General features: G+C 39.5%; 1 protein-coding gene and 1 pseudogene across 5 annotated transcripts in view; one reads left to right on the forward strand and one right to left on the reverse strand.

Annotated features, from left to right (window-relative positions):
• The window catches only part of GOLM2 (golgi membrane protein 2), an 82,946-nt gene that overhangs the window by 53,983 nt on the left and 15,248 nt on the right, over nucleotides 1-13,715 (reverse strand). The window lies entirely within an intron of this gene.
• On the forward strand, nucleotides 1,021-1,108 carry LOC118709722 (annotated as a pseudogene).

Raw genomic sequence — 13,715 nt, forward strand, 5'->3', positions numbered from 1 at the left:
CTTAGCACACAAAGCCACCTTACCAACTCAGGGAAGCTGTGAAAATGCTGAGATAAGGAAACAGATCACAAACAAAAGAAATGGAGGAAAAGAAGCGACTGGATATAGAGTTCAAAACCACACTTATAAGGTTTTTCAAGAATTTCCTAGAAAAGGTCGATAAGACCTATGAGGATATGAAAACGGATCAACAAGAACTAATAAGGGATCAACAAGAAATAATAAGGGATCAACAAGAAATAAAGAATACATTGTCTGAAATAAAAAATATTATACAGAGTCCTAAAAACAGAATGGAAGATCGCAAGAATCAAGTCAAAGATTTGAAACATAAAGAGCCAGAAGACACTCCTCCGCAGAAGCAAGAAGACAAGAGAATCCAGAAAATTGAAGATAATGTAAGAAACCTCTGGGACAACTTCAAGCGAACCAACATCAGAATTATGTCATCCCAGAAGATGACAGAGAGCAAGATATTGAAAACATACTGAAAGAAATAGCGATAGAAAACTTTCCCCACCTGGTGAAAGAATTAGACTTACAAGTCCAGGAGGCGCACAGAACTCCAAACAAAAGGAATCCAAAGAAGACCACACCAAGACACATCATAATTAAAATTCCAAGAGCAAAAGACAAAGAGAGAATATTAAAAGCAGCAAGAGAAAGCAGGTAGTTACCTATAAAGGAGCACCCATACGATTGTCAGCTGATTTCTCAACAGAAACCAAGCAGGCCAGATGGGAATAGCAAGAAATATTCAAGGTGATGAATAGCAAGAACCTACACCTAAAAATAATCTACCCAGCAAAGCTATCACTCAGAATCAAAGGCCAGATAAAGAGCTTCATTAATAAATAAAAAAAAAAAAAAAAAAAAAAGCTAAAGGAGTTCATCACTGCCAAAAGAATTATATGAATTGCTGAAGGGGGTTCTTTCGGAAGAGAAAGTAAATAAATATAAAAACTATGAACAACAAATACGTAACTATAATATCAACAAGTGAATCTAAAAACCAAGGGAAAGACTATACTTTCAGGGATCATTTCTATAGTTCGTTACTAAAAACCAAGGGAATTAAAAAAAAAATTGATGAACAATATTAACTGGTGAATATAATAGAATCAGAGATATGGAAGGGGAGTGAACTGATGATTCTCGGGGAAAAGTGGAGGGGGTGTGTGGGAAGAGACTGAACACAAACTGTGCACCTATGGATGAGGACAATGGGGGGTGGGGAAAGGACAGAGGGTGGGGTGGGAACCTGGTGGAGGGGAGCAATGGGGGGGGAGGTAATGAGGAACATTTGCAATAATATGAATAAAGATTTATTGGGGGGGGGGGGAAAGGCATTCACAACAGATTAGCCATTATTATTGTAAATGCTGAGCTGGTCTTCCGTGGGCAGTATTTTCTGGAGAATCAATCTCTTCTATTTATTCACTTTGACCTGTTATTACCATAGTTTTAACTGGCTGGATCTCAAAAAGATCTAGATCTAACCAACCACTGGAGACCAAATAAAACAAGATGCAAATCCAGCAAGCCGAACCCACTCCAACCACACAAGACAGGCAGAGGGAAGAAGGAGCCTGAGTTAAAGATGGCTGATTAAAAAGAGGGCTATATAAGTCTGATAGAAATATTAGTGGCCAAAAAAATCTTCATTTTCTGATATTCTTACAAATAAATATTTGAAGATTTTTTTTTTTCCTTTTTTAAGGGTTCAAAATGTTTTAGAAAAAAAGGACCCATTTCCTCAGATTCCAGTATAGGTTACTAAGCAGAACAGTCTCTAATAAAAAATAAATAAATAAATAAATAGTTAGATAGCAAAAAAAAAAAAAAATCAAAAGAAGAATATTTCACGAATTATATAATATGAAATTCAAATTTCAGTATCCTACATAATAAAAAAGTCATATGCAAATTGATCATTACACCCTTACACAAGATGGCCACCCCCATGTGGTCACAAGATGGCCGCCATAAGATGGCTGGCAGGGGAGGACAGTTAGGGGCAACCAGGCCAGGAGGGAAGGGCAGTTGGAAGTGACCAGTTGGCAGGGAGGGCAGTTGGGGGTAACTGGGCTTTCAGGGGAAGGAAGGCAGTTGGGGGGGACCAAGCCAGCAGGGAAGGGCAGTTAGGGGTGACCAGGCCAGCAGGGGAGGGCAGTTAGGGGCAACCAGGCTGGCAGGGGAGGGCAGTAAGGGGTTACTGAGCTGAAAGTGGAGGAAAGTTGGGGGCAAGCAGGCCTGCAGGGAAGGGCAGTTGGGGGTGACCAGGCTGGCAGAGGAGGATATCTGGGGGGTGGGGGTGAGATCAGGCCTGCAGGGGAGAGCAGTTGGGGGAGACCAGGCCTGCAGGAGAGGGCAGTTGAGGGGGAATAGACCAGTAGGGGAGGGCAGTTGGGGGGACCTGGCCAGCAGGGGAGGGCAGTTGGGGACAACCAGGCTGGCAGGGGAGGGAAGTTGGGGACAATCGGGTTGACAAGGGAGCAATTAAATGTTGATTAGTCTGGCAGCAGAGTGGTTAGGGGGTGATCAGGCTAGCAGGCAGAAAGGGTTAGGGGCAGTCAGACAGGCAGACAGGCAAGTGGTTGGGAGCCAGCAGTCCCAGATTGTGAGAGGGATGTCTGACTGCTAGCAGTTGAACATCCCTTGTGGGGTCCCAGATTGGAGAGGGCACAGGCTGGGCTGAGGGACACCCTCTCCCCATTGCACAAATTTCATGCACCAGGCCTCTAGGCTATAAGTAAAGTCTTACGGGAAACAGCCACATCCATTCATTTACATATTGTCTATGGCTACTTTGAAGCTATAGTGATTGTGACAAAGACCATATGGCCTGCAAAGCCTAAAGTATTTACTATATAGCCCTTTATAGAAAAAGTGTGCCAGCCGTGGGTCTAAATTAACAGAATTACGACAGAGAGATAACTATATATGAGAACTATCAAGGAGAAGAATAGTCTTGCTGGCTGATCAGATATAGGAGTAAAATAAAAAACATCAAGGATGATGTTTACATTTCTAAAATAGGGGGGTTAGCCCTAGCTGGTTTGGCTCAGTGGATAGAGTGTTGGCTTGTGGACTGAAGGGTCCCAGGTTCAAGTCCAGTCAAGGGCACATGCCTGGGTTGTGGGCTCAATTCCTGGTGTGAGACATGCAGAATGCAGCCTATCAATGATTTTTTCTCATCACTGATCTCTCTCTCTCTCTCTCTCTCTCTCTCTCTCTCTCTCTCTCTCTCTCTCTCTTTCCCTTCTCTCTGAAATCAATAAATAAAAATATTTAAAATAGGGGGACTAGATGAGTAAGATTATAGTACTCCATAATAGGGAAACACAGAAGAAACAGACTTGGAGTGGTAGGTAGAAGTACAGAGATGATTTTTTCAGATCTGGGCCTGTTGAATTTGAGACGTTTAAGGCATACCCAAAAAGAGATCTTCAGTACGCAATTGAAAAAGTGGGTCTGGAGTTCAGGCAACAACTAACACCAACTGCTATATGATCAGCTGGTCACTAACAATGCTCTCTAACTACTAATTAGCCTAGGTTTATTTTCTTTTCAACTTCCTTTATTTTCATGAGCTATTTATTTTGCATTTTTGTCCCTTCAAAGAGTATAACCATCCTTTATTGTTGTTTCCAACAAGTTTGTATTACTTTGTTTTTTATCCATTTTTATGATACTATTTTAGCTTTCTGCACCTTTTTCTATACTCTTTATTTTAAACTTGCTAGAGAAATGCTATTCTTTTTTGTTCTGTTCTTTTTTAAAATCTTTATTGTTGAGAGTATTACAGATGTCCCTTTTCCCTCCACTGCCCCACTCCACCCAGTTCCTACTCCATCCCAGACCTTCATCACCCTATTATCTATGTTCATAGGTAATGTATATCTATAATAATGTATAGTAATAAAAGCATAATATGCTAATTAGACCAGACATCCTTCTGGATGACCTTCCAGATGAAGCCAAGGCAAGGTACTGTGGCTGCAAGGGTCAAGCCCCTTGCACAAATTTTGTGCATCAGGTCTCTAGTATGCATATAAGATCTTTGGTTAATCTCTCTCAGCCGAGATTCATCAGTCTATTCCATGTTTCTATGCCTCTGGTTCTTTTTTTTTTCTTTCACATTTTATTATGTTCATTAGATTCCTTGTTCATTTATTTTGATTTTTTGATTCAATTGTTGATAGATATGTATTTATTGCCAGTTTATTGTTCATATTTTTAATTCTTCTTCCTTCTCATTCTCATCCTTCTTCCTCCTCTTATTAAAGAATACCCTTCAACATTTCATGTAATACTGGTTTAGTGATGATGAACTCCTTCAACGATTTCTTGTCTGTGAGGCTCTTTATCTGACCTTCAATTCTAATTAGTTTTGCTGGGTAATCTTGGTTGTAGGTTCTTGCTATTCATCACTTTGAATATTTCTTGTTATGCCTTCCTACCTACAAAGTTTCTGTTAAGAAATCAGTTGGCAGTTGCATGGATGGTCCCTTGTAGGTAACTAACTGATTTTCTCTTGCTGCTTTTAAGATTCTCTCTTGGTCTTTAACCCTTGGCATTTTAATTATTATGTGTCTTGGTGTGGACCTCTTTGTGTTCCTCTTTTTTGGAACTCTCTGGGCTTCCTAGTCTTGTAAGTCTATTTCTTTCACTGAGTAGGGGAACTTTTTTGTCATTATTTCTTCAAATATATTTTCAATATCTTCTCTCTTCTCCTTCTGGCACACCCATAATGCAAATGTTGATACACTTGAAATTGTCCCAGAGACTCCTTACACTATCTTCATATTTTTGTATTCTTTTTTCTTTTTGTTCTTCTGATCAGGTGGTTTTTGCTTCCTCAATTTGAAATTGGTGATTTGATTTTCGGAATCCTCTACTCTACTGTTGAATCCCTGTAAATTATTCTTTACTGGAGACCCCAGTGCATGAAATGCATGCACTTTAGAAAAGGGAGGGTCCCTCAGCCTGGCCTGCACCCTCTTGCAGTCTGGGACTCCTTGCTCCTTACCACCCACCTACTAGATGCTCCTTACCACTCCACTTGCTGCTCCTTAGCACTGCTGCAGAGATGGAAGAGGCTCTCGCCCCCGTAGCTGCTCTCGCCAGCCTTAAGCCCAGCTTCTGGCTGAATGGCGATCCCCATGTGGGAGTGCACTGACCACCAGAGGGCCGACGCTCAACACAGGAGCTGCCCCCTGGTGGTCAGTGTGCATTATAGCGACCGGTCATTCTGTTCCACTGTAACGGTCGCTTAGGCTTTTATTATATAGATCATATAGATTTCAGTTAGTATATGCTTAATTTCTGACTGGTACTTTTTCATGTCATTGAAATCTCACTAAGATCCTTGAAAATCTCACTAAGTCCTTGAAGAGCTCATTACAATACTTGAGCAACCTTATAACCATTGTTTTAAACTCTGTATCCAGTAGTTTGCTTGCTTCCATTCTATTTATTTCTCTTTCTGGAGATTTCTCCCGCTCTTTAATTTGTGACATGTTTGTCTCTGCATTTTGGCTGCTTACCTGTGTTTGTTTCTATGTATTAGGTAGAGCTTCTATGTCTCCTGAAATTGACAGAGTGGCTTTGTGTAGTAGGTGTACTATATGAGCCAGTGGTTCAGCCTCCCTGTCACCTGAGTTGGGCACTCTAGGGTACACTCCTGTGGGCTGTGTGCACAGTTTTTAGTTGAGCCTTGATTGCTGTTGATGTCACTGGGAGGAATTGACCTCTAGGACAACTGGCTGTGAGGGACAGCTTCCACTACAGTGGAACAGCAGCTGTGCAGGAGGCACTCCTATGGAGCAGCACTTGCTTCAGTGGGGCTTTGGTGCTCACTGAGTCGGCCCCTTGAGTATGTTACTTGTGGATGTGTAGAGTTGTAATCTGGTATGGCCTGAAACTGTCCACTGGGTGCACTGGCCCTGGGGCCTCCAGGGAGGTACAAAGTCAGCCACTGCCTTGGGCCACCAGGCAGGAGCTAGACAGAGATCTACAAGGCCCAGATGTGAAGCAAGGCAGGCTGGTGTTAGAGCTGGTCTTAGAGAGCCTTCACTTCTTTTAATACTTTTTCCATTTGCCACCCCCAAAATCCTTATCTAGCTCCTAAAATGGATTGATAGGTTTGAGGCATATTGAATCCAGCTGCTGCTTGTTTAAGAGATTTTAGCAAAGTCTGAAGCCTGAGCCAGATCAGGCCATTCATATGGAAAAGCAGCTGGAAACAGCTTGGGTGGGGCTACAAATTGGATGGGGCAGGTCTCAGGGAATCACCAGGGTGGAGCAAACAGTGTGGGCCATGCTGACGGAAACTCAGATATGGCTGCCAGTCAGTTCTGTGGACAAGGAGTTGGGGGCAGGTCCCAGCACAGGAACAATGATCTCTATGAGAACCTCCATCTGGGAGAAAGCCAATCCCAAGTTCCTGCCCTGATGCCAGATAATCCAGTTCTTCCCCTCATTTCCCCAATGTTACCACCCAGTGCTGGAGCCCAGAGGGATTGAATCTGAATAAGTCCATGAGTTGGCCCTTTAAGAGAAACTGCCTGTGTTTCCAGCAGCCTCCCTGTCACTCAGCCATAATCCCCACTAGTTTTTACAGCCTGAAGTTACAGGGAGTTCTCTTCCCAGCTCTGGAACCCTGGGCTAGAGGTCTAGTGTGGGGCTTGCTTCTCACAGAAGGCCTTTGCAGTGGAGATATCCCTCCCAATTTAAAAAACACCACACATGTGTGCTGGACCAGCCCATCCCAATCCTCTGCCCTTTCTAAAAGCCTAATGTACTTTCTTCTTTACTTCTTTAGTTGTAGCACTTACATTTAGCCAGCTTTCAGGTGGTTCTGAATGATGATTGTTCTATATTTTAGTAGTTGTAATTTTGATGTGGTTGTGGGAGACAGTAAGTACCAGCGTTTATGCAAATTGCCATTTTGGTTGAGAAATGCTATTCTTGAGTGGCCTAAGCTTTCCTGAACTATCTCTTTTATATCTTCATATACTTAAAATTATTTTTTATGAAGAGGGGAAATTTAATCCACAGAGTAGAATAATAGTAATGGGTTATATGGGATTACTGCTTTATTCTTATTGGTTTAATTTTTCTCTTCATTCTTCTTTATTGAGAATGGAGAATGGAGATGCTGGCCTCTATGACTCACATATGAAGTCCTCACAAAAGCTGGTCTGGAACATTATATTTTACATAATATTTACAGAGAAAATCACAGCATGTTTAAATAGAAGCCTTTTCTTAATCCAAGCATAATGAATTTATTTCCCCTCCCATTCCTTCACTATGTAGGATTTTTCAGTTAGCTTCTTAAAGTATATTGTTACCTTAGCATCTCATGTTCTCTATTATTCATGTCAATCTTTCCAACAGGATTCTCAGACAAACCTCATGTTCAGTATTTAGTATTATCAGAAGGTACCAATAACCAATTTCTCTTACTTTCTATTAACACTAGTTTTATTGTGCTAGTTATCTCACCTTCTATGCCTCCGAACAGAGGTGCCAAGGAGTTGCTCCAAGATGCCACAGAGCCCAACTGGCAGATCATTAAACCCAAAAGTTCTCTTTTAGCTACAGTAATTTTATTATGTTGCTCACTTTTAGAATCTATATGTCTGCTACTAAAATAACTGTTCATCTTTTGACATTGCAATATTACAGGCATCTGATCCCTTTTCTCTCCACATATAAATCCCACCCCCAAAATTCTTATCTAGCTCCTAAAGTGGATTGATAAAGAATTCTTCTAACATTCAATGTTGTCCTTTTAAGGAAATCTGAATGTGTTTTTATTTACCATGACACTCCCTTGTATGTAAAGCAATAACTCAATTTTGGCTTTAATCTTATGTTCTACCATTTTGAGTTTTTGTGTTTTTTTAAAAAAACAAACTTTTCCCATTTAGTTTCTAATTTTTAACATTTACTCCAATTACTTCAAGTTTGTGTTTTCTTTTTTTCATTAATAATTTCTGCATATAGATAGGTCTTTTTAGTTCTTTAACTCTTTTTAAAATATATATATCTTTTATTGATTTTTTTACAGAGAGGAAAGGAGAGGGATAGAGAGCTAGAAACATTGATGAGGGAGAAACATCGACCAGCTGCCTCCTGCACGCCCCCCCTCCCCCCACTGGGGATGTGCCCACAACCAAGGCACATGCCCCAGACCAGAATGGAACCCGGGATGTCTCAGTCTGAAGGCCTACACTCTAACCACTGAGCAAAACCAGTTTCGGCTAGTTCTTTAACTCTTTTGGCTTTAACCCTTTCCCTGAGAGCTTTCACTTCTTTTAATACTTCTACCATTTGTTACCTTCAAAAGGAAACTTGGCTTCCCTTCTGATTATTTCTTCTCATAGTTTTAATTTCCTTGTGTTCCAATAGAAATTTGCTTCTTTTCTAAAGGACTCTGTCAAAACTTCCCAGTTGTTGAGAATTTAGAGTTCTTACTACTGCATGATTAGAAAAAAATATATTTCACTTTGCCACATATACTCTCTGCAGAAGTGGCAATGATATATCAATAGGAAGATTTTTTTCTTTTTTCCTCCCTAAGTATATTCCAGACAGGTAACAGTACATAAATTCTAAGAAGTATCATTTTTAATCCTTATTTTATGCAAACTATTCTCATTGTCTGGCTTCCCTTTTGTTTACTTTAAGACTGTTCCCAAAATATCCATTTATAATATACAAGAAAGATACTAAATAATTCTTTTATATTGTCTTTAATTTAATTTTTAATATAAGAAATAGGTGGATGAATACACAGAAGAGTGGATGGATGGATATGTAATAGGACGGATGGATAGATAGATAGATAGACAGAGACATATACAACCCCAAACAACCCCATCCTCTTGCCTAATTTACATCTTTGATCAGACAGACTTCAAACTAGATTCTAATACATCTTTCAAAAACCCATAGTTTTTTAAAAGTACTAGGAAGAGCCTCATGTTTAAAAAAAACACACATCCTTTTATCAATAAGACTATCATCCTATTTCTTTTCTACCCACAATGTTTATCAAAAATGATAAATTCTATGAGAACAGGAAATGTGTCTCTCACTCATCCGTGTGTGTCCATCATCTGGCATACTGCCTGACACCAACAAACAACAGATGTTTGCTGAATGACTCTTATGTTCCATGCTCTTTGTACTAATACTTTCCTACTTTAAGTTGTACTTTATCCATATTTGTATAATTCTAATTATCCTTCAAGACTTCTGAATTCTCTCGTTTACTTCCCCTTATCAACTTCATTTGCTTTAGGCTCTACTTTACCTCTCCCCCCTCTGTAATAATTGTATTTCTGGGATTTGGAATCCATCTATTAAAGGCTGATTTTCCATGCTCTCTTTGGCTTTTTCCATGTTAATCTCCTAAAATGTGTTTACTATCCTTCCTGAGACCTCTTCTTTTTTTCTCTCTTTTGTGGCATATATTGATATTCATCTCTTTTTTCCTCCCAATAAGAATAATCTTCTCCTGAGATTTTCCATCTCTTATTCATCCACAGCTATTTCATTTATTTTCCTTTAATCTTTCTTCCTCCAATACCTAAAACTTGGACACTTATATTTCTATCATCTCTTTCTGAAGCCCTTTTAATGCTTTCTCCATCCTACATGGCTACTCTGAATTAATTTTGGCAGCTATTACCAGCTCAGTTGCTCTGCTTCTCTTTTCATTCTGGGACCTTGAAAATGGCTCAGCTGTGCATGCTTCACTTTCATTCTGACCTATTCTTGGGCAATCAGCACAATGATGACCACTGATCCCAAAGGTTATACATAATTAGCTTTTACAGATGTCATTTCTGGCTCCTTTTCCTCTATACTAGATACATTTTCCCTGATTATATCTCATGCTCAGATGATTTTTAGAAACAATTTTTATCTCCTATAGTGTAGCTCAAGAATCACCTGGGGAGTTTTAAGAAATATAAATTCTTGCCTCCCCCACCCCACTCCAGTGTGATTCAGTAGTCTGGGATGAGCCCAGGAAAATATATATATATATATAAATAAATATATATATATATATATTTAAAGCTCAAATAAATTCTGATAAGCAGCCAGGTTTAGTGATTACTCATCTAAAGTATGTCTTTTGCTGGCACATATACCAGGTAGAACAAAATGGTATTTCCTTAATAATAACTAATGGGTATTAAATGCTTATTTTGTGCCAGCTCTTGTGCTAAGTACTATTACATTTAATCCTCACAACCATCCTATGAGGTAGGCTATCCATTTTGCAGATGAGGAAACTGGGTCTTCTATTATATTTCTATTGTAGATTCTGTAGATTCTCCTAAGCAGTCCCAGAGGGAAGTCTGTATTCATAACCCCTATGCATATACTAGATCAGGTAGGTGATTAACCTTGTTTTCTTCCTACTCTTTCATTGCTAACATTATTTAGACAACATTCCAAAGACACCTACAACTTTCACGAGATCTGTTAAAGTAGCAGCACTGATGGTGAACCTGATTATAGTCTGATTAAAACAAGGGTGATTAACATGTATACAAATGTTCTTGTTTTGGCAACACTTGCTGCACCTCCCACAGCTCATTAGCTACTTAGGAAGAAATTAGGGGCTATAAGGTCAGGCTTAAATATGCTAGGAGAGCTCTGCCCTCCAAACTGGGACTTGTTTGTGGCCCTGCCACAGGTCAGCCCAAGGCTTGACCCTAGAGCCGCTCCCTATAGTCATTGGTTCAATTCCTGGTCAGGACATGCCTGGGTTTCAGGTTTGATCCCTAGTAGGGGGCTTGCAGAAAGCAGTCAATCGATGTTTGTCTCTCATCAATGTTTCTATCTTTATCCCCTTCCTCTTTATCTCAAATCAATAAAAACATATTAAAAATATTTTTTAGCCCTGACCAGTTTGGCCCTGCAGGCTCAGGAGTCCCAGGTTCAGTTGTGGTCAAAGGCATGTATCTTGATTGTGGGCACATAACCAGTAGGGGGTGTGCAGGAGGCAGTTGATCGTTTCTAACTCTCTATCCTTCTCCCTTTCTCTCTGTAAAAAATTAATAAAATATATTTTTAAAAATGTTTTTAAAGTAATAGTCTCCCTTGAAGCCAAGCTCTAGTTTAACTTATACTGTTACATTTTTATTTTTTGTTAATTCTCACCACAGGATATTTTTTCCAGTGATTTTTAGAGAGAGTGGAAGGGAGAGAAAGTGGGAGGGAAATGGGGGACGGGTGAGATAAACATTGATGTGAGAGAGGCACATGGATTAGTTGCCTCCTGCACGTGCCCTGACCAAGGCCAGGGATTGAATTTGCAACCCAGGTACTGCCCTTGACCTGGAATCAAATCCTCAACCTTTTGGTGCATGGTCCAACGCTCTAACCTCTGAGCACATGGGCCAGGGCTATATTGTTATATATTTTAAGAGAACAGGCCACCTTTAAAATCAGAACCCAAACTTAAGTTGGTTCTATAGGAATTATGTCAATTTGAATAGGTAAAAATTTCATTACATTCACTGTCCCTCATACTTCCAACATGCTCCCAATTTTTTATGCTAGTCACACCTTCCACTTCCAGGTCTCCTCTAATTTAGTCATGTTCCAGACACCTCCTGCCAAGACTACCCACCACTGCTGCCAAATCTTGTTTTAGGTCTTAAAATTGTCTTTAATTTCTTCCTATGTCAATTTATTCAGCATATATTTATTGAATACCTAGTTTGTGTAAACCATTGTTCTAAGCACTGGGGATAATGCAAATCACAAAAACAAACAAAAATCCCTGCTTTCCTGTGTGGGCTGAGCATACAATAAACAAGTCATACAACATATTAGAAACTGATAAGTGCTGTGGAGAAAATTAGAGATGGAAAGGAGGGAGAAAGCCTCAACAAAAGATGTCATTTAAACGAAGACTTTTAAGAGTGAGAATTGCCATGCAGCTCTCTGGGGGAAGAGTATCCAATGCAAAAGCCCTATCTAGGAGAATGACTGATGTTTCAAGGAACATTAAACAGGTCAGTGTGGATCACTGGTATGAATCAAGGGGGCAGCAAGAAGAGTAGTAAAAGATAGGATCAGAGAACTGTGAGGGAAGAAAATCGAATAGGGTCTGTGGACTATTGTCAAAGACGAGCTTTTTCTGCAATTGAGATGGAAGCCACTGGAGCATCTTGGACAGATAAGGAGCATGATCTAATGTTGTGTTGAAAATGGATTGAAGTGGGATAAGGACAGAAGAAAGGAGGCCAATTAAACTACCAATAATCTCGGAAAGAAATGGTAGTAATTTAGACCAGGATAGTAGTGATGGGGATAGGGAGAGGTGTTTGGGTTCTGGATATATTTTAAAGCTGAGTAACCAGGATTTGCTGGTAAATTGGAAATGAGGGTGAGAAAGAAAGAGACAAATATGACAAAGTTTCTGGCCTGGGGAATGGAAGGAGTTGCCATTAACTGAGTTGGGGAAGACAGTGAGTAAAAGTTTTGGGGGAGTAGAAAGATGAAGAGTTTGGCTTTTGACAGGTTAAATCCAAAACCATATTTGCTCAAGAAGAGATAATGAGTAGGGAGTTGGATGTCAAGCCTGGAATTCAAGGGGATAGTCTGAATTAAAGACAGAAATTTGGAAATAATCAGTGTATGGATATTTAAAGTGGTGGTAAGGATTGAGTGTATTTAGAAAAAGAAGAGATCCAAGGAGTAGGCCTTAAAGCATTCCATTTGAGAAGGAACCAAAAAAGAAGGAATGGCTAGTGAAATAGAAGGGAAGAAAGCTAGATTTCTTGCAAGCCAAAATGAAGAATTTGTTTCAGAGAGGAGGAGGGGATAACTGACCATTGGACTTAGCAATACTGAAATCAATGAAGGATATACTTGGTGGTGTGGTGAAGACAAAAGCCTGATTACAAGGTATCTAAGTGAATGTGTTTAAGATGTTCCCAACATAGATGACCAGAGTAATTTACTTTCAACAATAATCCTTTTACCTAGAAGGCCAATCAGCCCACTTCCTATGAAAGCTAACTCAGCTGATCATACTCATTACTTCCAAATAAAAAATTTGATAGAAGAATCATCCCTCAGTCTTCTGATACTAATTTTCCCAGAAGTAACTGTACTAGAACACACACTTCAGTTCTCAGTATATTGTGAGTATGTGTTCTAGATTTTATAAGGGTTCTAATTTAATATAATTTTGTTCTGTTAATGAAGGATAATCCTTCTATGTGCAATTATTTTGTCACTGTAAGAGTTTCTATATTAAAATCTTTTTTCAAATAAGAAACTATTTCTCAGTCAGGGTTGGGAAGAGGGGAAAAGGAGAGTTTTGTTTAATGGGTAAGAGTCTCAGTTTTGCAAGCTGAAAAGGTTCTAGAGATCTGTTATACAACAATATGCATAGCTCTCTAACTGGAGGCATTCGAGGTACCATAACACCTGAAGGGTAAATCCTCCTTTGTGGGAGGGATAACATTCAAGGAAGTAAAACCTGTTAAGAAATTTTCCCCACAACAATGTAAAATAGTTTCCTCCTTTCTTCCAGCTAAGGCAGGAAATACTATACAGCATTAGGGTAGCAGCATAAGCTATAAGAATGGGTCATTTATAAGTAGAGTATGTATAAACATAAAATTCCCTTGCAAAATATGGTATAGAAAGTTTATATCCACATTCTTTAG

The sequence above is a fragment of the Pipistrellus kuhlii genome, unplaced genomic scaffold (genome assembly GCF_014108245.1).
Source record: "Pipistrellus kuhlii isolate mPipKuh1 unplaced genomic scaffold, mPipKuh1.p scaffold_m20_p_1, whole genome shotgun sequence".
Classification (NCBI taxonomy): Eukaryota; Metazoa; Chordata; class Mammalia; order Chiroptera; family Vespertilionidae; genus Pipistrellus; species Pipistrellus kuhlii.